A 25,836-nucleotide genomic window follows, 5' to 3' on the forward strand; every position below is an offset into this window, starting at 1 on the left:
CCAAGTTCGTTTCCTGTGCAGAGGGAGTGATATATTCGTTCCCTCTTACGTGCGGGAAGCGTTACGTTGGGCAGACGGGGCGCTGTCTCAATGACAGGCTCCGGGAACATAACTGCAACGCCATTAACGCTAACTCAGGCCATCTGGGCATTCATTGTAGAGATTGTGGATGTTCCCCCCTTCTGGGCAATTGCACAGTACTGGGACGAAGCAACAACAAACTAACTCGAGAAATCATCGAAGCCGCGAGCATAGACCTGCTAGACGGAGTATGCGTTAGTACCCCCGTCGATTAGCTTATCAAGAAAAGAGTTATATTATTTAGGAAAACCTCCTCAGTAATTTTACTGTAGTAGGACTAGATCTTATTTTCTTCCATTTCTTTCCATCTTTCTTTCCTATATTAATCTTTCCCCTTTCTTTTTATTTTTATTTTTCTTTCGCTGTTCTTCCTTGGTTAACATTTAGTTCTTTTTTAGTGCGTAAGGGTGAAAGATAAGAACGAAGATTAATATATCCGAGAGTTGACAGTCAGCGCTGCGTGAGTGTTGTTTCTTTGTGTGTATCTGTTTTGATGGTGTGTTGTCTGTTGTGCGCTGCGAAGTATTAGCATGTTTAACCAACTCGCCCAAGCTGAAGTATTGACCAAGTTCATTTCTAGTACATCGGGCTCCGTTCAGTTTTACCATTTGCATCCCAACGTCCTGGTCACCCTTATTGCTATTGGTATTTGCCAAGCGCGGACATTCAGTTATTGCCTCCGAGTACACCTTCTACCTCCAGAAGTCAAGGTCCTGTTCGGAGGTTTTACCCCGTCCGTAGGCCACGGCAGAAGGCTTTGCAAGATTCTACAAGCTGAGTGGTATCGACAGGCAAGACTTTATAGGAACAGTTTGTACGTGTTTTTGCACAACCAAGCGAGTCCACCCTATGGAGGAAGAGTGTGGCGCGAGTACTCCATCCTGACGGATCGTACAACTGAGTCTCTGTGGCGACTCACCCTAAAGCATCTTAGATCTATCACTCCTCGCAAGACAAGAACCCAAAGCCTACCTCTTCATGTCATTGGTGACATCTCCTTGCCTCCAGGAGTGCGAAAGGTACTCAGCTTTGGCCCTAAGTTTGCGGTTGAACCCCGCAAGTCGGCACCTGAGCTGTTATCTTTGGTCCGGCAGGTATCTCAGAGAGCCTCTCTCACTGACGTTGATCGGTGCATTTCAGAAGGTGTAGACGTTCTTTCACATCATAAACATCCGGTAAGACCACTGTCCATAAAGAAGGTCGAAGCATACTTAAAAGAGCATAGCCTATCTCTTCTTCCTGCGGACAAGGAAGGTGGTTTCGTGCTCATGCATAAAAGCGAGTTTGGCACTAAGGCCTGTGCAGCCGTAGAGTCCGTTTTTCAGTGCCATTATGACATTTCCTTAAGTACAATCAAAAGCAGAGCCAAGCAATTATGTAATTCGCTGGACCTGAAGCAACTTGCTTCATCCATTGACCGTAAAAAACTGTCTAGCCTTGAGATTTTCTTCAATGCCAAAACACATAAAACCGAGTGCCCCCTCAGGGTGATTGTGTCTGAAAGAGGCACGTGGCAAAAATCCATCGCTTTGTTCCTTCAAGAAAAACTAAACCTTCTTGACATAAATGATCCGTATTTGATTAGAAGCTCGGATGACGTCCTGCAATTTCTTCAAGAACCAAAGGACAGACGACTCATGGCTTTTTCTATTGATGTAAAGGATCTCTATTATGCCCTACCTCAAGATCGGCTCCTGATGTGCATAGAGGACAGTGTTGACTCCTTTGGTGTAATAGCCTTCCAAAATGCAGCAGGGGTGTCCATTAAGGGTTTCCTGGACCTAATATCGACCTATTTGCATTCTACCTTTGCCACCTGGAATGGATCAACATATTTACAAAAAACAGGAATATGTATAGGGTCCTGTATAGCTCCTGTGCTCAGCGACCTCTTTCTGGCATTCCACAACAGAATCTTACAGCAAAACTTAGACAGTTCAAAAATAGTGCGTGTTGTTCGTTACGTGGATGACTACTTGGTTTTTCTTGACAGTAACAGTCGCACCTTCCCCACCTTGGTGGCCGATGTTCTTTCTACCTTCCAGAAATACCTTGATCCGTTAAAACTTACCCACGAACTTCCGGTCGAGCATTCCATAAGATTCTTAGACCTTCGATTGTTCCTTAAAAACTGTCACATCTGCTGGTCTTATGAACCGAGGGCAAAAAAGCCACTACTTCATCATAGTTCCGCACACTCGAAACTTGTTAAACGAGGCATTGCAAAACTTTGCCTAAAAAACTCCCTCAAGAAATCCTGCGTGCACATGACCGACATGAGCTTCAAAACGCAAACAACTCGCTTGGTTTCAGCAGGATACCCTTTGTCGATATTAATTTCAGTCTCTGAATGCCTACTTAAGGAGGTCAAGCAAGCCGAAGCTTCTAACTACCGAAAAAGAGAACGCACTACAAGGCCTGTTATAGTGCCCTATATTCACAACATGTCACACAAGCTTAAAAAAGTAGCTAGCAGAGTCAACGTCGACGTGGTTTTCTCAGCTCCGCAGAGACTTTCCAGCCTGTGCAAGCGGGTGAATGGGCAGCCTATTCGAACAGAGTGCTGCACGAAAAATCACAAGACCAAGTTCGTTTCCTGTGCAGAGGGAGTGATATATTCGTTCCCTCTTACGTGCGGGAAGCGTTACGTTGGGCAGACGGGGCGCTGTCTCAATGACAGGCTCCGGGAACATAACTGCAACGCCATTAACGCTAACTCAGGCCATCTGGGCATTCATTGTAGAGATTGTGGATGTTCCCCCCTTCTGGGCAATTGCACAGTACTGGGACGAAGCAACAACAAACTAACTCGAGAAATCATCGAAGCCGCGAGCATAGACCTGCTAGACGGAGTATGCGTTAGTACCCCCGTCGATTAGCTTATCAAGAAAAGAGTTATATTATTTAGGAAAACCTCCTCAGTAATTTTACTGTAGTAGGACTAGATCTTATTTTCTTCCATTTCTTTCCATCTTTCTTTCCTATATTAATCTTTCCCCTTTCTTTTTATTTTTATTTTTCTTTCGCTGTTCTTCCTTGGTTAACATTTAGTTCTTTTTTAGTGCGTAAGGGTGAAAGATAAGAACGAAGATTAATATATCCGAGAGTTGACAGTCAGCGCTGCGTGAGTGTTGTTTCTTTGTGTGTATCTGTTTTGATGGTGTGTTGTCTGTTGTGCGCTGCGAAGTATTAGCATGTTTAACCAACTCGCCCAAGCTGAAGTATTGACTGTTTAAAACCATGAAGAAGCTTTGTTCCTTCAGTATTACTCTCTACTACTCGTAAAGTAGACTGTTTCCTCCTTTAAATAGTTTTCTAAAGGGGTTGTCAATAATTTGGGGAAATTCTTCACAAGATGCAGGTTCAAAAACCTTGAAGCCAACTTATTATGAATCTTGGTTGTCTGTACCGTCCTTGGCATTCCTGACATCACTTGACAGGAGCCTACATTTATGACATGAACCCCATATTGTAAACCATTAAATAACAATGTAAACTACATAGTTGCTAGAGTGTCACAGAAACTTTAGTTTTTAAGAAGAAAATTAAGCTACTGTACACCCAAAACAGAGTTAATGGCATACATAACTATAATTAGGCCAATATGAGAATATGCGGGCTTGGTATGGGACCCCTACACAGCAAAAATCATAAAGCAACTAGAATAGTGATGTGATTAGCCTAAGCCGTTTTAGAGCACCTTTTGGAGCAGCCACAAGAGTGTTTTGGAGCAGCAAATGTAGTCTTTGGAGCAACCAAAACAGTGTTTTCGAGCAGCAAAGGTTGGAGCAGATATTCTTAGAAAAAAAAAATATTCATCTTAAGTGCTTTGCAAACGAGGGGCACTTCGTGTTGTCTTCTGTTCTGATGTGACGTGTTATGTGGGAACTCGCTGCTTGTGTTTGTACTGCTGAGACATTCCATAAGTGTACAGTGTTGTAGGCATTGACGAGCAATTCCGAAAAACCGCTTGCCTAAGTTTGAGTGGTTCCCAACTTGCCAGATTTTCGTCAAAAGTAGGCAAACGTTAAAGAATAGATTGCAAGCATTCCGGGTGGTGCCTCTGTCGTGCAATCATGTTCGCATGCACGTGAGGGAAACTTCGGCAGGCTTGCAGTTGCGCGTGCTTCGTCGCGCGAGCGGAGACAACGGCTCTTCAATCAAAACCGGAACCATGCCACTCCACTCCCTCACCAACTGATTCCCAAAATTGTATGCAACCGTGAACTGTCGAGCATAAAACAAAAAAAAAGTCCAGCGACGCGTGCTTGCCAGGCCGGCAAACAAGGTACAAGCTAAACACACAAAAAAAGAACCTGAGCGCATCGATGCAAGACATCGCGAGCCAGGGTCAAAACAGTCTTGGAGCGCTTTGTGCAACGACTGAACTCGAGACAAACAAGCGCGCTGTGCGAGTTCAATGTGCAGACATTGCCTTCTTTGCTTTAGCTCACTTCTCTTCACCAACTTTCTTTCGCGGCAGACTTTTCACGAAACCGGGGTCCCTCTCGAAAGAAAGCCCACTGAGAGAAACCTAGGTAATCAATACTTCGACATAGCAGTCTTTGAGTTAAAGAGGGATTTTTGTTGTAACGTACGATTTAAACAAGAACGAGAATGTTGATAAACATGCGGCGGTACTTAGTTTCATTTTGGAAAGCACCATATCCGTAGCGACGTGGGGACGGCAACACCAGGCGAGGTGCGACCACAGTGACTGGCAGGCAGGGACCAAATCTAGTTTTCCCACGGCCATTGCTTTCAGGAGCGAGTGCGTTAGCTCAGAAAGTAACTCCCGCCACGCAAAAACATGGTTTCGTTTCACAGCATATCGGCGTGGCTGGTGCCTGGCACGCTAGCGTCGGAGCGTCCGCACACAGCCACGTCTATCGTTGAAAATATTTATAAAAACACGGGACGGCGAGAAAACCATGCAAGACCGGATGGACAACTGATCCGGGTTACTTTGCGTCGGGCGGCCGCTTGCGCCACATAACACACGCATACGCAATTACGGTACTCAGTTTAGTTTTGGTTTTAAAAGGTGACCGAAGTTGGTTTTTTGGCGCAGCCTTGACGCAGATTACCCATTTTTAGCAAAATGCAGCAGGATGTAGCAGGGTTAGCAGCCCCTTGGCGCAGTTTGGCGCAGCAATCACATCACTGCTAGAACGAATCCAGAAAAAAGCACTGCATTTTGTTTATAACCAATACGACAGGCTGACTTCCGTCTCTCCATTGTATAAGCTGCCAAACACACCTGAGCTCAAAATACGCGGGAAAATTAGTCGCCTTAAGTTTCTTTACAACATAGTCAATGCCAATGTTAAACTTACATTCGAAAAACACATGCAATACATTACATCATCCAGGCAGACATGCAACAAGCATGAGAAAACCATTATAGTGCCACAATATAAAAAGCTCCGAAATATTCCATCATACTGCACACTGTTCATGAATGAAATAATTTACCCCTAAGCATTATCAATCAGCTCACAACTCCCTGTTTTGTCGCAGCAGTTATAAATCATGCAATGCCAGAGAATAATCGTGCATTTTTGTGTCTCGAGTGTCTTCGAGTGTTGCTTTAGTTTTTCTTTCATATCAGTATGCGCTTGTCACTTTGCCTTGTCATGCTGCCTAAGCTCATTGATATTATGTTATTCTTTGTTTGCCTACATTGTACAGTGTACATGCTGTACCGTGCTCAGGCGATATTTCCAAATAAATCAAAAAAGGCTCGCGTATACCTTTGACTAAAACAAACATTACACTGTTGCCTGTCACATGCTCTCACCATGTAACAACTAGGGATGTCACGAACCACCCTAGGTTCGATTTCGAAAGGTTTCGATATTTGCGAAGCGAACTGAGGTTCGATTTCGAAAAATTTCGATATTTTCGTACCGACCGAGGTTCGAATTCGAAAAATTCGCAACTTTTGACCACAGCGGAGTTTCGACTTCGAAACTTTAGAAGCTTTCACGGTTTCTAAAATTTCGAATTCGAATAATTCGAATATTGTTTTCCTTCAGGTTCGATAAATTCGAAGATTTCAAAATTCTTTGAGAAAAAAATTCGAAAACTTCGAACGCTTCGAATTTTTATATACATGAAGTTCGAACAATTCGAAGATTTCGAATTTCTTTCTGCATAAAGTTCGAAAAGTTCGAAAGTTTCGATTCTCTTTTAACGCTAAAACTAAAAAAAAAAAAAAAAAAGAAACTTTGAAGATTTTGAATTTTTTTCTAATCCAACTTTTCAAAGTTCGAAGTTCGATTTTCAAGTTTTCCCACAGTTTCAGTTTCAAATAACGTTTTCACGACTCACTGGTTTTCACAAAATCAAGTTTAGAAAAGTTAGGGTGTGATATCTAGATTCTGCTAAGTTGGTCAGGCAATGAAATGAGACGACGAGTGTCCCGGATGTGCTGGAATATTTGCCAGTGCAGAATTGTGGCGGCAGCCCCGGGGGGGGGGGGGGGGGGGCGGGCGGGGGGGGGGGGCGGGCGGGGGGGGGGGGGGGGTTTAACCTGCATTACGAAGTAGTGATTGCACGAACACACTGTTTTACGAGACCCATCCAGTTCGAAACGGCCAGGGGCGAGCAGGAGGTTGAGGCTCAGAAAAACCTTGAAGCGACCTGGCAAACCTGCTCGCCACCCCTTGCACGCTGGTAGTAATCCGATCCGGTGAAGTTTATAATTGTCCTGGAGGTTTATTTTCTGGGACGGAGGAATCGCCTCGCAAAAAGCACGAAAACCGAAAGAACTCAGGGTCGTGGAGCGTTCTACCATACAAGTGGCGTCGAAAGAGGTAGAGGAAGTGGCGTCGGAAGAGGAAAAACGGGGGGAAAGAGGGTAGCGGGGAAGGGGGGGGGGGGGGGGGGGAGGCTTCAGCCTCCTTCTCTACCTTGCAGATATTTCGGACTGTTAAAAAAAGTAATACGGGGAAAGAGGGCGTGGTCGAGTTTATTTTAATCTGAAATTATTTATGCATATGTATAGCTACTGTCGCTCTTCACTGCATAAAAGGTTGCGTAGATGGTCATTGTTAGAAACTCGTTGTCGGAAGGCACTACTCGTCACATGCTTAGTGGTTCGGAAGTTCAAAGCTGTCTTTTCGACCTAAATACCTGTGCCGATAGTAACAAAACAAAAAAAAAACAAAAAAGAAAGAATAAATGCGGGAATAAAAAGCAGGAGAAAAAAAACAAAAAAAACTATCAAGAATTCGTCGGAAGTGTTCTATTCTTGCATATTCAGAGATTCAGAACTTCGAAACAAGTTTCTTTTACCAATATGTGTACAGGCTAAAAGAAACACGTCCCAGGAACGTGAAGCAAAAAAAAAAAAAAAAAGTTTTCTTTTAATGACGTGCTGAACTTGAACACTATTAGAAATCTTCTCCCATGAGTTAATTTATTCCTTAACGTGAAAAAACAATAAATATATTATTTTGTATTCTGCAGATGGCAATGATATGTACTGTCTGTGGTGTTAATTTAAATGCGATACCTCAAACAACTTAGACGAAAATAAATATCAAGTTTAGGTCAAAATTGCATGCAGATAAATGTTTGGACATTTCTTCGAAACTCACGTTGAATAGCAATAATCACATCTTAAGACGGCACTTACCTAAGCTATACATAGATCATTCTTAAAAAAGTATAACATGTCTACCATAAATAGCTCCGGCTGCAGCGTGCTTCAAATCTGGCACAAACGATAATCGTCAAAAACCCGTCGTCCTTCCTCGCCCCTTCGGGGATTTATTTCTCTAAACCTAAGCATGCCAGAAAATTGAAATAAACGACATTGTCTTTCGTAAGGAACGCAACACCGCGTGTAAAAGTTCGAGAAAAAAAATTACGAATGTACCCCACTACTTGAAATCAAATGAAACCGGCCGCCGGTCTTTCGAAGTTTGACGAACGTCGAACTTTTACCCTAAAAGTTCGAAGTTCGTCGAACTTCTGACTTTTCAGAATTCAAAAGTTCGAAACTTTTCGAATTCTCTTGATAAATAAGTTCGAAAGTTCGAAATTTATCGAATTTTTTGGTCAGTCAAGTTCGAAAGTTCGACAAGCATCGAACCTTGCAGCGCAATAAGTTCGAAAGTTCGAAAAAGATCGAACTTTTTAGCGTAATAAGTTCGACGGTTCGAAAAGCGTCGAACTTCTTAGCTTAACAAGTTCGAAAATTCGACCTCCGTCGAATTCCACGATATAGACAATTCGAAAAATCGAAATCTTGTCGAACCTCTCGAACCGCTTGATTCGATCATTGAAACTTCGATTCGAAAAAAGTTTGCGGCATCCCTAGTAACAACTAGCTTGCACATGTTTACAGAACCTTGAAAATAAAATAAATGCAATCAACAAAAAAGGTTTAACAAATGAAAACTATAAACTGCCAGTACACAGCACAACACAGCTAGTGCAAACAAGCAATCGCAGGTTTTTCGAGTTTTTCTCTTTGAAACCAAGGGATGTCCTCCAAGTTATTATTGTACGGAAAGAGCTCATTTAGTTCTATAATGTAAGCGACAACATTTCGTGCACACTAATACTATTTAGAAGTAACATGCAAAAATGAGCCGATGTCATGTTTGCGCTAACAGTGTCGCGATGTGTACATATAAATTGAAGCCCCCAGTTCAAAAATAATATTATTGCACTACGAAATTTTTAAATTATGTTATATCTCATTTTACTTTATTTGAGAAAACTGGCTCTCGTGGCTTCTTTAAATGCAGAAAAAGAAATTAATACCTGAAAAGTAGTCTAAGAAATTATGTTGTTTGGGAGAATGAGTAAAACATTATCGAGTGAATAAACTGTGACTACCTCTATGATTTTCAAGTGAGTTTGTTTGGTGCGATTGATCCTGGACATGGTGGAAAGAAAGACAACATTTTGTGATGCCAGTTCAACTGAATTTGACAAGAAGGAACAAAAAAATACTTTCGACTATTTATCACTATACGCCAATTTCTAACATCTGACCGTTGACTTGTCTAAGCAAATGCAACTCAGAAATGTAGCTACTGAGTGCGTTAAGTATGAATCTGACCCCCTTTGGAATGCATTCCAGTTTGTGCAACCTGTCTGCCTTGTGGGAAAACCAAATTGTTAGCATACAAGTAGAGCTCTGATTAAACTTTATATGCTATATTATTTGTTTCAGCTTGTACGCAAATGTAAGGGTTCACCTGAGGGCAGAAAGCTTACTCCTATCCTTGTTTACAACATTCTTAATCTGCCGATACCAAATCAATGTCATTAAAGGTAACACCAAGGTATTTGTAATGGTCTACATATTTTATGTCTTTCCTGTTCACGGAATAGCTCAACTCGACACACTTTTACTTCAAAGTTATTGACATTGATAGAGTCTTTTTGTAATAAATTTACATCGGCCATCCATACCTCGGCATTCGTCACTAATGAGTGTGATCACTCGCGATCACTCACGCTCACTCACACTCATCGCCAGATATAAGGTGAGTTTGAGTGAGGCCAAGAGTCTCGAAAAAATGTGAGAGTGAGCATGAGTTCTGAGAACTTGTGATTGTGAGTGTCAGTTCTAAAACTCATGAGTGTGAGTGCGTGTGAGTTCCAAGAATTCATAAGCATGAGTGTGATGACCGTGATGACCTAAAACTGTGATGACCCTGATGATCAGTGAGTGTGATGACCGTGATGGCCTGTGAGCGCTAGAATTTACGTCGACTGGCTTGGTCACGTGATTTCCCAGGGCTTCTTAGTGGACAAGGGGGCCCTCGCTTCACAACTGCTGCACGGGGTTGAGGTTTCGTCCGGGACCTGTGCAGTGTTAAGTTGACAAGCTGTGGAGGGTTGGGAGGGAAGGGGCGAGCCGTTCGCTAGTAGCAGACGAGGAGGCGCCAACGGACTGACAGTGTTTTGCCGTACGACACGTGAAAGCTGGGAAACGTCAAACCTGGGGAATCACTCTGAACGGGGCCTTTTACATGGCGATTGCGCGCTCCTCTCGCCATGGAAAACAAAGGCTCGTGTGGTTTTAGATTGCTGTTGGTGACAGTGTGTCTTGTATTTTTGTGATTGTGTGAAATGTAACTTTAGCACTGCAAATAACTAATATTCTCTTCGCCACCTGTTTTCACCTAAAATGCCATCTATGCACGCACCTCACAGTGCTTTTCACTCGTCACTAAGTAACTGCAACAAAAAAGCATTGTAATTAATCAGCTTCGAGCAACATTTTTAATACCTTGCAATATGTGACACAGATCATGTTGTTTTTTTTTTTGTTTTTTTAAGTGTCTTATGTCATGGCAAGACATCATGAAAATGATTTGTTCAAAATTGTTTGTAGTGGTATGAAGACACACACCAACCCTCAATTGCTCCTGTAAGAATAGCTGTCTTCTCGTAGGCCATGATTTACGGTGATCTTGTCACCCTTACAAGGCAACTCAGCTCAATTCTGAATATTTAGGGGTAATGAGCAATTTCACATTAAAAACACCAATGAAAGACACTATGTCATTTGCTCCGCGAAAAATGGGATATATATTGTTAAATTTTACATTAAACATGACCAGACACCGAAACTTCGGCTTCGTCTGGCAACATTGGCCTTGGGAAGCCAAAAACATGGCTATCACGTGGTATGAGATGTCACATGATCCTCCACGCAACAACGGGCAGGATTGGGGCGGGCCAACGGGCCACCGTTGGGGCGGGCATGTGCCAGGCGCATGTGTTGTCTGCACCGCACTCTTCACCACGTTTTGGTTTGTGCACGACGTCTGACTGAGAGTCTGCATGACGTCTGCACAATTGCGGCATCAATCTGCACACAGAGTGTGGACAAAACTCTGCGAGACAATAATCACAAATGGTGAGACGACGACGGCGGTTGTGACGCGGGAGACGGCAGTAACAATGGGATGGCTGGATGGCCCCCAAGAAGCATGATGCGCAGGCGCGTTACCCCAATCACATGGACACTGCTGAGCGCTGAGAGGAAACATTGCTGATGTCACCCGTTACGCTTGCTCAGAGAAGCGAAAATAAACAGAAAGGGGCAATGATGATGACGTTTAGCTCAATGTTGGCTACGCCAAAGCGTTAGCTTTGACTGCGCTGTTGGCTGTGCCTCAATTCCTCCGCTAGAGTCAGCCGATTACGGCAACTTGGCGCGTTGCAAGGTTTGCCGGACCATTTAAGGGGGGACACTACCCAAGAGGGTTAACTTTTAAACCTGTGGCTTAATATGAATGAAATTTAGAGTATATACCGGAAGTTGCAAGGCAGAATGCAGTGCAAAGTTTCATCAGTGTACATGAGCTGTAAAATAACTTGTAGTCATTTTTATCAGGAACACACCCACTTTGTTTAGGAAAACTATCGTTAGGAGACTAATGTAATACCAAACATTTGTCTACTCTAGATCCGCAGCAGAATGCCTGAAGAGCGCAGCTCTGAAAAGAAAATTTCCAAAAAGGAATTTACTCTATGCTAGCATCGCAGTGAAAAATCAAATAAATTTTTTTGCCTTTCATGTCATCCACAAAATCTTAACATCTTTTATAAAAGACATCCACAAAGTCAAAAAACAATTCCATAGTTGCACTGCCCATAAAATTCCACTTAGGAAAAACAATAAGCGAGTCTTTCCTCTTGTCCCATTAACAAACAATAGTTTTCCTAAAATGAAATTTATGCCAAAATGTGGAACAGAGAAAAATGTGTTCAAAGTGTTCCAACCCCTACCTTTGCTTTAGCTTCAATGGACCGAAAATTATTTATAAAAAATTAACTATGCAGTGTAAACTGTGAAACTTTCTGGAAATACTCTCCAGGTGCTGGTGGATGTAAATACGACATTTTTCAAAAATCAACTTTTTTTGCAGAAAATGTTTTTTTTTGGGTAGTGTTTTCCCTTAAGAAACATTTAAGGGGACACGCCCCCTGGGGGGGGAAGGGGGGGGGGGGGGGGGGGTGTCCCCTTAAATGAAAGGTCAACTTTTGAACCCTCGGCTTAAAATTAATGAAATTTACAGGGTAGGCTGGTGTTCATGCTAGAGGGTGCTAAAAAAAATTTTTGGTCCGTCGGTTAAATCGGAAGGAAATTAGAGCAGCTAGAGGGTGCTAAAAAAACTTTTTGGTCCGTCGGTTAAATCGGAAGGAAATTAGAGCAGCTTTCATTAGCAACACGCATACATCGTTTAGTTAATCTATCGTCGGAAAACTATCACAATATTGAAGATTTTTATTCGCTAGATAGGTAGCAGAATGCCTAGGGGGTGCGGCTATGAAAAGGTTTTTGTAAAAAGTCATTTATTACTATAAATTTTGTCTTCTGCAAAATTGTTAAACTTTTTAGTCTTCTGTGTCTTCGACAAAATGCAAACATATTTTATAAAAGGCAACCGTAAAGTGACAAAAGAATCCTATAGCCACATTCTTCATTAAATTTTAGTCAGGAAAAGTGAAGAACAAGCCTTACCTGTATTGCCATTGGAATTTGGTACAAATGGAATTTGTACCAAAAAGTGGGACGGAGAAAAATGTGTTCAAAGTGCTCCAACCCCTGCCTTTTCTTTAGCTTCGGTGGGCAGAAAATAATATATAAAAAATTAACTATGCAGTGTAGGCTAATTAAACTTTCTGGAAATACTCTCTAGATGTTGGTGGATGTAAATATATGTCATTTTCCAAAATCAACTTTTTTGCAGATATTTTGTCTTCTGGGTAGTGTCCCCCTTTAAACAGAACTAGGTCGTAATATTGGATGTGTGGTCTTCCTAGGTGAAATTGAAGAAGACTGCATTATTTTTTAAAAAAACAAAAATGAAGCATAGTTGCTTTGTAATTGAATTGACATGTCAGTACCAGTAAACTCCGAAGGAAGTAAAACCTAGCAATTACTTTTAGTGTCCATATATTGTAGAGTGTTTTGCAATGTATCCTTACAAAGCTTTAACGTTTCAATACAAGTAGCATATACTGGTGATTGAGAGTGCCTGGGTCGTGTTCATCACAAAAGTCACGAGGAGGAGGAGATGCAACAACGAGCTTGAGGAAAAAAAATCAGGTAATTTTCAAAGCTAGCAATTCAATGTACTATATATATTAGTCTTGTGCGAATAGTGGTTTTGCCCGAATATTTTCGATTCGAATATCGAATAGTTTTTTCACGCCTTTCACTACCATCGCATAATGCTCACGACAAAAACCCAGCTAAACTTGTGAAGGTTGTTCCACTTGTTTATTTATAAATAGGGTTCCGCCGTTTTCGGTTTCTATTCTTCCAAAATTCGGCGTACTTTTTTCGGTGTTTATTTTAAAATTCAATTTTCGCTTTTTTTCGGCGTATATTTATGTTCACAAAAGTTTGTCGGCTTTTTCGGTGAATACAAAATAAACACCAATGGACACCGGATCAGATTATCCTTGTAGCTCAGATATTTGTGATCACTCAAAGAATAACGGCGCAGATGCATTGAAAAAGAAATGGACACTTTATTTGGCAAATGTGTGCAACTGTAAAAGGAACAAGAAAAAAAAAAAAAAACAAGTACAAAAAAGTCAGATATGAAGCCTATGCCCAAAATCATTTAACTTTACCATCTGTATATCAGGATTACGTGATCTTATTTTAGTACACCCACACATGTGCTTTCCCAGGTTCTTCTCGTTGATCCGCGCTCTTTCTTTTTTGTTAATATGACACTGAGCTTGGAGAATGCCCTCTCAACGCTAACACTGGACACCGGCAGTCTGAGGAGGTGAAGCACTGCCTGAGCCAAAATCGACCAATCAACCAAATGTGACCGCCAAAAGAGACACGGTGCGACGTTTTGACGCACAAAACAAGATGCAGAACTTACATCAAGTCAGTGTTCCTTACAACGAGTTTGAAAACGCGCTCGTACATAGCGAAGTCATGGGACATTTCGGACTTCACGTTCCGATCGATGATGCGCACATTAAACCAAAACGTCATGATGGCACCCGTGCATCCCATACATTCGGACACATTTCGATAGACACTGTCGTTCCACTTTTTCGCCATGGCTCTGCGGCACGACTGGAAGGTCAAAGTGACCTTTTTCGGTTAAAACCAAAATTTAGAAATGGATTCGACATACTTTTATCAGTTTTTATTGATTTAAATCGAAAATGCCGAACCTAAAAACCGACCTTTTTCGGTTAAAACCGAATTTCTGATCATGAATTCGGCATACTTTTATCGGTTTAAACCGAAAACTCCGAACCCTACTTATAAACAAAGTTTAATCTATCTATATTTATGAACTGTGACCTCAGAAGGTCTGGTGTTTTGGGATGGCAAGTAAAGGACGGATTTGACATAAAATGAATCCTGTAGAGATGGCCAGCTATACCCAAAGGAGTGAATTTACAAATCTTGCTATATAAAATATTCTTTCTTTAATCTCGCGTTAAAAAAAAAATGAATCGTGCATGATGAACGCAGGTTGTAAGGGCATCTCTGCCTAACATAGTATACTCGTGCATAACAGTTTAATTTTGAAACTTTTACTACAATGTAGATACAGACATTCACAAACTTTTAATTTATTTTCGAATACAGTCGGCACAGGTGCACCATCCTGCTTTGAATGTATGCTTTACTTCCAAGCACGCAATTACAATATTCATACTTCTCCAAGTGTTCATCGCGGCGGGTTACCCCATTGAGTGCGCTTCGTACCAAGCACCGGTGCGCTGCGGAGTAGCAACACCCGCGAAGCTCGCTTCCGCGGGTATTGCTTCTCCGCAGCGCACCGGTGCTTGGTGAGAAGTGCACTCAACGGGGCTAACTGCCGCAATCAACACTTCGAAAAACGCGAATAGTGCATTTCTTCTCGAAGCGAATATCGAATAGTGTATTATTCGGAACTACTATTCGAAATTTTGAATATTCGCACATCCCTAATATATATGCTTTCTCGTTCATTTCACTGGATGCTTTGGCTCCCATGCGAGAGGTACCTTCAGTAGGTACACATCAAATGGTAGGAATACAGCAAATTCCGCCCCATGTTGCAGGCAAACTGTCTCATGAAATGGTGTTTTACGTTATATCAATGCAGTGTACTTACTTAAATTGTGATGTCTCGAGGCTTCTGGAGTATTTTTGCACTGATGGACCAAATGTTCGTTGTAAATGCGATACAACCCTGTGTTCGTTGTCAAAAGACAAACACAAAGAGCTCTGTCACGTAATGCAAAACAGAGGCGCAATCGGTCTGTTCTGTCGTTTTTTTTTATTCACTCTACTGCCAGTTTAGAAACAGCTGAAATGCCATTGTCTGGATATGCCTGGACACTGAATGAAGCGTTAGATGTGGTGAAACAGGTAGAAAAATTGAGAGCTTGATATGTCCTTTCTTTACTTTTCATTGGTGGGTCTATATTTCAGCAGTTCATTCTCATCCGCCTATTTGTGTTCTCATTTTAACATTTCCTAGTGCAGCACTTCAGTAACTGTAAAACACCAGACAAGTTCCAGCTCCGCACTGCAGAGATAATCCAACCAAGATGTGGAGAGGTTCTTATTTCAGTCGGGAATAACATGCAAGATGGCAGCCATATAAGTTTGAACAAAGCTTTGCGTTTTCACCAGTGCAGAGAGCTGTTTCATCATTCGCATGAAGCATGCAATGTAGTGCATCAAGCATTCGTGAGCGCCTCTATTGAAAGCGAGTACAGCAGTGAACAACATCTTAAAAATGAGCCAAGATGTCCGATGCGACTTTCGGGAGTCAGCGGTTGCTCAAGGTAACAAAAGCGTGACTGACGGCAACAATAAATGCTTCCACAACACTTGTGTTTTGTCTTACCTTAGGACAGTAATGTTGAAAGTAACGCCGCAAAAGTAAGGGATCACTCTTTGATATAACGGTCATTTCCTTTTATGGAAAAGTAACTGTAATTAGTACTTACAATTTAACCTTGGGTAATTGTCAATGTAATTCCTTACTTTCTTTTACTAGCGTGTAGAAGTCTGGTGGCGGGAGAGGGGAAAGGGCTCTCCCACTCGCCTTGCCCGCTCCCTCATGTAGACAGAGTGGCACTGATATTGTTACGAACTTCAGTAGCTTTTGGGTGTGATTTATGCTGCTTTGTTAGTGCCTTCGTGACTGCAGGTGTTCTTGTATTTCACTAAGTCACCAGCTAAAACCAATTTGGTTCTTTCTTTCGTGGTTTTCCCCTACTTTTGAAATTATTCTTTGGGAGCTATCTTAACTTCCTGGCACACTGTGGACCATGACTCGTCTGGTTCCAGAAGGGGAAGCTTTGTAATTGTGCCCCTGTCGAGGTCACTTGTGGGCGTTTGTATGCCTGCAGGAAATGTCTCGCTTTGACCTCATCCTTAACTGAGGGGTTGCTAGGCTCCTAGGCCCTCGCAGATTAGTCAGTCGGAAACAAGATAGTTAAGCCTTGGTTTTTCTAGACTTGGCGAGGGGAGGGGTTAATAGAGAGTTGTCGGTAATAGGCTCACAGCACACTATTCTGGGGGCGCTGCAGCCTACCTAAGTGGCCGTTTGTGGAAACGAAGAGAGTCGGTTCCCTCCCGTGAGACGTCGAAGTGTATTCGTGTTGCGTGCTGCCCTGTCACGTCTTGTGCTTTAGCCCGCCGAGCAGCGATTCTAATTCATCGACTTCAGACCGTGCCCCGGCAGCATTGCCTAACGACTCTCGAACTTCGGAGAGACGTCGAACATTCTCCTGGACTTAGGGGTCCTACATTAAGACTTCTGTTTTTCTGACTTTTTTTTTTTTTTCTTTTTTGTATTGGTGAACCCATGTTTTTGTAGTGAACAGTACAGCGCACAAAAAGACAAGGACAGAGAAAAGGAACATGCACGACATGCAAGCGCCGACTCGGAACTGAATTTATACATGATTTTTAAGCTCCCAAGAGAATGACGCAAGTCTGCTCCAAGGTTCGCTGGATAGCGGAAAGCCTTAAAAAAGCCAAGTGCCAGAAACACCACGCCACCTCTGTGTGTCGGGTTCAGCTGGCTTTGTATACAGAATACCACCACAGGCAGTAGAGGCTACGTGGGCCGAACCAGTCGGTGATTGAAGGACAGCCTTCTCGAGCATGATCGTTCGCCAAACTCTACGGTGCGCATACGTCTCCCTGTACATTGAAAAACCTGCTCGTGTTCTCTAGTCCTTAACGGCGCAACAATAATAGGACATTATTGAGACAAGACGACTCGCAAAATTTTGGAAGCGCATTATATTAACAGCTTAGGGGACCGCTGCATTAGCCACCCATCAGTGATACTGCTTCAAATAGAAACCTAGTTTTTAGATAGACTATGGCGCAAAGACATGTTAGTTGGATGGTGTTGTGCGACACGCCCTAGCACAGCGTGACTTTCAGCACATTCTCTTCCTTTTCCCCTTGTGTACAAATTCAGCTGCAATTCAGCACTTGTGTGTCATGCATGCTCCTTTTCTCTGTTCTTGTCTTTTTGTGCCCTGTACTGTACCACGCTTCTTCAGGTTTTCAGCTACATCTGAGCCGTTATCGGACTAGAATTCATGGGGTATTTTTTTCTATGTAGCCTTAGTGCCTGAAGTTCCATGGTGCGTTCTGTTGATTGCCTTAACTAAATTTCCGTTGTCTTTTTGTTTTGTTTTTTTCTATTTCTGCGTCCCTTTGCCTTCTTTTTACTTCACACTAGGCATGGACCTATCGCCTGTCACCGGTCCGAACCTAAGATTCCTTTTTCCTTGAAGTAATTTATTGTTTTATACAGGAGTTTATGTTTATTAATGTTTTGCCCCATTTTGTGACAGATATACACATGGTATTTTGTTGTTTCGTGAAGGAGGAAAACAGGCGCTATGCCGGTATGCCCCAGGGCAGAAGTTGCTATTTTGAGCGTGCTTGTCTTAGGCACAGTCGCTAATCCTGAAGACAATGGTAAAGAGAAGGCCGGTCGCAGACTGTCACAATTTTCCTGTATACTTGTTTAATTTACTGGAAACACGAAATAATAAAACAAATAGGGACAGACAGACAGGACAGTTCTTTCAATTAGCAACCGACGTTTATGATGCCTCCTCAATGGGTCAATTATCCACCCAAATTCGGTTTCTTCTAGCTGTATTGTGGACGCCTTTATGTCCTCTTTGTCAGGTCTCAAATTTACAAGAGAAGATTCCATGCACTAAGGTCTGCAGTACCTAGATCTTCGTCTACATCTTCTACCGCCCCGTTTATGTTGGGCTTTCCAACAACGTCCTAAAAATCCAGTACTCCCTTTCTGTAGTTTGCACTCTAAAATGGTCAAGCGTGGAAGTGTCTGGCCCCTCCTTCTCTCCTCCCGTGCTATGCGTCCAACTTGTTCAGTTCAGCATATCAACACAGCAAGAACGTCTCCTCAAGGCTGGGTACTTGAAAGATCTTCTTTCGACCACCCTCATTCATCTATTTTAGGTTCTGCGAGCTCTCTGTCTCCCAGAGGAGGACTTCTCAGGTAGTCACCATACCCTACGTCCATAATACTTCTCACCATTTGAACTCCATAGGAGCGTGGTATGGTACTTCTGTTGTTTTCTCGTGCAAGACACGCCTGAAACAAGTATGCCAAAAGGTCAATGATAACAGTGCCCCCAAAGTCTGCTCCCTCCAGCATGCCATCCCATTTGTCCCCTGTGACGAGAAGGTTGTGCACCGCATTCCCTCTACCTGCGGGGATAGGTATGTTGGACAGACCAGTAGGTGCCTCAACACTCAACACCGGAAGCACTTCCTCGAAGTGACCCGTGCATCTAGTGACACCCTTCATTCCATTGTGGAGCACAACCGCATTTGCTCAAACTGTCAGCCCGACTTCCTAGCTATGCGAGTCATTGGGAGAAACAAGGATAGACTAGGACGAGAAATTATTGAGTCCTTTAAGATAGCCGGGGATGATTTGAACTATGCCTCACCCTCTCTAAGGTTAACCAAGGCAGATTGATTGATTGATTTACTGTTTATTGGCACAAGGGCTCCCTATGGGCCAAAGAGTGCCAGTCTATGGTGAAGGATGTGTTAAATCTCAAAGTTTGTCACTGCCACTATATTGGCCTTAAAGTAATGATGTCAGACCAGATAGAAATAAAAGGTGTGAAAAGTTGACCGAATGAAACGAATGGAGTACCAGATAAAAGGAATACCGGATGAAAAGGAGCGTGGTCCCATCTTGGGAGTTCGACCAGGTGTCTAAGATGCGTGGGTACTTTGGGCACGAGTAGATATGCAGAGCAGAGTGTGTGGTACGGCAGATATCACATTCTGGGGGTTCGGAGCAATTTAACGGGTAACCGTGAGTAAGGCGTGTATGACCAATACGAAGCTGAGTCAAGATAACATTTTCACAACGCGATAGATTATCTGAGGGGGGCCAGGGGTATGTGTGAGGTTTGATTGTGTAGAGTTGGTTCTGGGTTTGCTGTTTCCATAACAGATTCCATTGTGTCAACGTATGCTTGTGAGCTAAGTCTTTCAAGTCCATCCTAGGAATGCTTATCAAGGTAATGTGAAGAGCTTGAACATTTCGCGCAGCGGCATCAGCACTTTCATTCCCTGTGATCTGCATATGACCTGGCACCCAGCGAGAAACTAAATGTATGTCCCTTGAGTCGAGTGCTAAGAGAAATCTTTTAATCTCTGTGATGAGTGCGTGGACTTGGGTTTTAGTGCTTGATAATGCTTGCAAAACACTTTGCGAGTCTGAGAATATGATGATATTTTTATTGTGTCCGCCCTGCACAGATTTTGACACTTCAAGGATAGCAAAAGCTTCTGCTGTAAAAATAGAAACACTGCGTGGAAGCCTATACTGACCAGTTTTCAGCCCAGCAGTGAATGCAACCCCACATTCTCCTTACTCTCGGACCCGTCGATGTATATTTCCAAAAAATCTTTGTACCCGACTTGCATTTCGTTAAAAGCCTGTTGGTAAACTATGGGTGGGGTTGATGCTTTCCTATATTTCAAAGTCAAAGAGTGTTCTAGAGTTATCCCATGGGGCCCCCTCCTGGATGGAATTGGAAACTGTTTTAAAATTTATGCCTGCTTTCTCATGCATCGCTTTTAGACGTATGCCGAGCGGAGGAACTATATGTTGTTTGTTGGGAAAAAGTTAAAGGTACTTTGGATTTGTGATGTTCTCGCACACTACATGTTCCGGTAGTGAAGCCGCCTTTATCCCATATGAGAGTGAGAGTTTTTCGCAGCGCATGCTCAGGGGAGATTCATTAGCCAGATTGTACAAGCTTTCTACCAGCGAGGTAGTATGAAAGGCACCGATGCAGAGACGGATGCATTGGTGAGCAATGGGATCCAGTTTTTGAGAGACGGACTTTCTTGCTGAGTCGTAAACCACTGAGCCATAGTCCGAAATGGAGCGGATGAGGGAGTGGTAAATTCTGAGGAGGGATTGTTGGTGATGATCCCCATGTGGTGCTACTAAGAAGTTTCAGAATATTCATCCTTTTTAAACAAGTGTTTCGAAGGTCCAAAATGTGGGGCTGAAATGTTAGTTTGCTGTCAAAGATGACACCTAGAAATGTATGGCTTTTCTTAACCGGTAGGGTTTATCTATAAAGTGTCAGTTCTGGTTCCGGGAACAGCCCTCGTCGCTGTGTGAAGTGCACTGCCACGGTCTTTGTGTTTCCGACAAAAAAAGGCCCCAGGTGCGAAGTAGGAAAAAATGTTCCCAAAGGATTCTATATGTCTGGGTTTCCCGGATCCTCACGGCCTTCGGGCAGTCCGGTGATATCTTCTTAGGAAAAAAAGGCATCCTGTGGCCCCAACAAATGAGCGGAAATAGACGATTCCCTGAGGTAGACATTGCGACACGGTTAGCGCGAACACGACATCGGTGCATTTTCATTTTACTTAGAAGGAGTATTAGTGGGAACGAGATTTGCCCATCTGCATTATATCCCCAAATGACCACTTTCAGTACCTATAATAACTTTGATGACAACATTTCGTTTCTATATAAAAAAAAGAGAAAAAAAAAAAACAAAAAAAAACTAGCGATTGCTTGTTCGTGTTAACAGTGTCGCACATTTTACCTATTTGAAAATGGTTCACAAGTGCCTCTTAAATTTCCCCAAACACAATAATTTGGTTTTGGCTAAAAATGTTATAAATGTTTATTTTACAATAAAAAAAAAAAAAAAAAAAAGATAATTTATTTTTGGCAAACAATAATTCTGTGTCCAAAATACCCCACAATAGAATACTTTGGTTGCTTTGTGTGACTTCCAGTCTCCCTTTCTACCTCAGGGTGGGTCAGGTCATTTGTGACCGGACAATGACAGGACCGCCCGAAGGCCATGAGAATGGGGAAAACCCAGCGATAGTGAACCCCTTGGGGACATTTTTTCCTACTTTCCACCTGAGGCCTTTTTTTCCGGGGACATATTTTCCCGGGACTTTTCCTCTGGGGAGACTTTTTCCGGAACCCAGTTCTTTGTGCTCAAGTACACCCCAAACACCAGACTTGTTCACAATGTGGTTCAAAGGTTGCTACATTTATTCGGTAACATATAAAAGTTAATTTGATTGTTTGCTGTTACATAACAATTACAGGATATAAGTTGCAAGATTTCATTCAAAGAGATATGAAACAATCCTTTTTAGACTTAAAACGAAAGAAACACAGAAGAGGACAAAACAGACGACACAGCTGTGTCGTCAGTTTCGTTCTCTTGCGTGTTTCTTTCGTTTTAAGTCAATGTAGATCACCAACACGCTCAAGCCTTTAACAATCCTTTTACTTTCGCTTAACATCGGTCATAACAAAATCTGCGACATTCCTAACCTGCTAAACACAAATTGTTTCTGCTTTCAGTCATTAACCGTGCAAGATGAAAAATTAGCAGCGTTCGCACCCTCAACATAGAGCCATACTATGTTTTATAGTTAGTTTTAAATGCTGTCAATACTAATGGCACCAACTTGTAGCTTAATCTAGTGCAGGGCGTAAGATAGACAGGTGGGGAAACGGCCCACAGAAGCCTACCACAGCGCCGTGACCGGATTGTGTACTCGTCTGCTTGCGGGTACCCCCGATTTGCGACACATGGCGCTGCGGCGAGACGAAAAAAATTTGGAATCGAATTTGCATGGAACTTTATGGGAGAGTGCGCAAAATAAACAGAGAGCACGACATTCCTTTATTGAAAATCCACGATAAATCATCTCCGTCAGTTTAGCCGGCCGCCACCGGTCGCCCACCCGGAGTGAGAGTTCGCGGTGCTCCACATAGATGGCGCCACAGAAAAAGAGAAAACCAAAGGGGACACAATCCGGTCGGTCATTTGGCTCTCGTTTCTCCACCTGTCTATCTTACACCCTGATCTAGTGTCTGATTTGCGGAAGAGCAAAGGAATCATGAGATCAAACCACAAGCTCGCGCAAGCAACATTGAGCAAGAAGTTGCTTTCCACCCACAAATTTATGTGCCAAAATTTTTCACGATTGCCCCGGCTTATGCACTGGACTTGGCAATCCTTTGTTAGTTTTATAGGTCTAAATCTCGCTTCCTATACGGTGCCCCCATTGCCCCCCCCCTTGGAACCGCCCCTGCCACCTACTTGGACATGTTGAGTTCGATTAGATAAGTGAAGGCCAAATTATTAACTACTAACTTTGAAAAGTTGGTGGGGAGCTTAAGGTTTTATGTTTTTGTAGAGATGTGACCATACAGTTCTATATAGAGGGTGCTGTGTATCACGCCAACGTTCGTATACAAGCACCTTATCATTGGAATAAAAGTTGTTCAGCATCCAACCACGCACATGTCATTAGTCCCTGGGTCAGTTGGGTTCCGTTAACACCCATAGCCACCACAACACTAACCTGAAAAGTGTATCCGCTGCTTGTGTCTGGTGCACGAGCATTCCTTTTCTCAAGGTTTGTCTCAATGCCACCAGCATAAAAGAATGCGCACACAATGCATTTCCTTCAGCTTCAAACTGACCTGTAATCAGACATAGAGCTTGCAACACAACCAGCACCAACATGTGATATTTTTTTGGTTGTTCCATGACAGCTGGAAGAAATCATGTGATCAAGATTACTGGCACACTTAAGTGGGGCACCGAATAGGAAGTCAGATTTAGACCTATAATTAACCTGTCTGCAAAGAATGCAAAACGGTTGTGTGTTTACGAGGTGTTATGCAGAAACTTATCATTTTCTATGTAACACAATTCAAATATTGGGCTTCAACCCCGAGCTGTTTGACCTTGCGTTCGATATTGACCCATCCCTCCTCAAACCAAGCGTGAATATTCGAGGCAATCAGGTCAGCTGAACACGGAAAAACAAGGACACGAAGAGAAGGACTGGACAAACACACCGCTGACCAACAACCGACTTTTACGTTTTCCTCATCCCAGCCTAGGCCCTTTCTTCTTCGTCCTACGGCACATTAAACACATTTAAAAAGAAACTTTTAGCCTACCACTCAACGGGGTGTGGCAAACCACAAATACTGGCGTTTTTTTTGTTTTTTTTTGTGAACCGTAATTGACGAGGTGCTCATGCAATCTTCTCCTTTTTCTCCAATGGCCAAGGCCTCCAGACTAAAACCCGTGACTCAGTGAATATTGACCCGTCTCTTTATCGCCTATAATTATAGTGTGATGACAGGACGAAAATGAAGGCCATCGTGAGATACATGCAGACCTGTACTACTCAAAAAACCAACAAGGTCTCAGCACACCAGAGATCGAGTGACAATACAAAAGGTGTCGCGCTAATATCTGAAAAAACATGCATGCGCTAAAGAAAAAAAAAAACTGTTTCCTTTCTAGAGGTTGCGTTTAATTTACGGAACATATTCCGCCGTTCAAATAGGTGCCCGCAATCAGAAGAATTCTCGTAAGGTACACTTCCTCGTGCGATCAGCCGCGTCACGAACAGCCGAATATCGTGCCCACGACAGGTCAAAGAACTGGAGGTTACCGTCAGGCAGGGAAGTTTAGCGTACATAAAAAGTGACCCCAGGTGCTCTTGGCCGACAAACCCGAGAAACCAGCCTTTCTTACTGAGAACAAAAGACAAAAATAAAGCAGGAAACGCAGCGACTGCCAAAAAAGCTCACGGCTAGAGCTCCCATCTAACAATCATAACGGTATGACAACAAGGAAGTGAACATCCGTCAAGCGTGCGTTAAAAATATCCCGGTAGTTTTGCGATGCACACTGTGTGACTGCGATGCCGACGTCGAGATACCGGAACTGCCGACGAATTGTTCTTCGGTTGCTCGCGAACATGCCTCTTGCTTGAGCCGAAGCGTCCGAGCTGCCGCATCCCGATGCGTCGAAGCGCGAGGATCTTGAGCGTGTCCGGCTCGTCCAAAAGATCGAGACTCGCTGGCGCAGCGAAGACCTTGAGCAACTTTTCCCCGCGTTCAGCGATCCGTGGCCCCGTGGCTGACGGCAGCCAAAGTGGAACAAGGGACACCGGACGAGCGAACATATTGCAGGAACGGTGAAAGTCGCTCCAAACCGGTCGAATGTGCCGACCGCAAGGCGAGATCTCTTCCGCGGTTCCGTCGCCGCACTTTGTCAGTGGCCGAACGACACGCAGAAACGAAACCAGTTTGATCATTTTTACGCGTGGCCTAGGTTTATGGCCGCGATCGGAACGAGAATAAAGTTTAAAGCCTCCGAAAACAACCGTTGGACGAAACAGGGAAGAGGGGCCTTGGTGTGACGATCACTCACCTTCTCGGAGCAACTTGACGCTGAACCTGGCAGGTTTTCGACAATGAAGAGCGCCTAAATTGCCAGGCAGTGCCTGTTGACAGTTGGACCAGCTGAGTCGCAAGGCCAGTCAGCGCTGCCGCAGCTGCCGCACGACCACTGAGCGAAATCGGCAAAAGCCGCGACAGCAACGAGAGCAAGCGAGAGCGCGGTCGCGGGTCAGCGCGGAAAGATGGCGCCACGAGTCCACCAATTCGCTTATGACACTCGTCAGCGCCAAAATTCATACGTCGCCATTTCACGATTCGCCGACTGATATCCTAGTTTCGTGTTGTTCCGTTTCTGTTGTTCGGGGAACATGTTCGCGGGCGTTGAGAGCCCATAAAACACGTGTTGTGCCCGACAAAGGAGGTGCAATAAGTGTGCTCTCGAGTGGAGGCCACGTTCCCAAACAATGCTCGCCACGCTCTTCCGCCGAGCGGTCGTGTGCTCCGTGCACCGTGACGACTAATTCTGACAGAAGCGGGTCAGCCATCCTAGGCCGAGAAGAAAGTATCTGCTTCGGCGGCCGCGCTTCCGCGGTCTAGTGCCGGCACGATCGATGTCAGGCCGCTGTCCCGCACGCTAAGCCTCAGCACGAACCACTCGAGCTGGTACGCGTGCGCTGCCGTTCGCCCGCGAACTCGGCAGTTCTTCGGTCCCACGCCTAATCTCCCAGTTTCTTCTATTTTATATCATTTCCTTTTAAAGCGTCAAATGCCTTTTAACGCTACCCCCAATTCCAAATTTTGTCCTCCCGTCCGTGCGTTTTCCGCCAAATTTAGCGGGGAAATTGAATTGGAGTTTAGGTCACGTGACATTGATGTCACGTGACCTAAACACCAATCCGATTTCCCCACTAAATTTAGAGGGAAGATTGCGGTCCACGTGACCTCAATCTCCCGCTGACGAACGTTTTATTGAAAGAGGGGAAAGGGCTACCGGTGCTTTCCCCTT

The 25,836-nt window shown here is 43.5% G+C and overlaps 1 protein-coding gene across 2 annotated transcripts in view; it reads right to left on the bottom strand.

Moving 5' to 3' along the window:
• Positions 1 to 25,042, bottom strand: part of LOC8028938 — a 79,108-nt gene extending 54,066 nt beyond the window's left edge. The window contains exon 1 of one of the 2 annotated variants that reach the window (XM_029983534.4): positions 24,862 to 25,042. The gene's annotated coding sequence lies outside the window, so the exon portion shown is untranslated. The remainder of the gene's footprint in view (positions 1 to 24,861) is intronic. The other variant, XM_029983533.4, reaches the window with a different exon arrangement.
• Between the last annotated feature and the right edge of the window lie 794 nt (positions 25,043 to 25,836).

The sequence above is a fragment of the Ixodes scapularis genome, unplaced genomic scaffold, assembly GCF_016920785.2.
Source record: "Ixodes scapularis isolate PalLabHiFi unplaced genomic scaffold, ASM1692078v2 PGA_scaffold2__306_contigs__length_199485367, whole genome shotgun sequence".
In the NCBI taxonomy this organism is placed as follows: Eukaryota; Metazoa; Arthropoda; class Arachnida; order Ixodida; family Ixodidae; genus Ixodes; species Ixodes scapularis.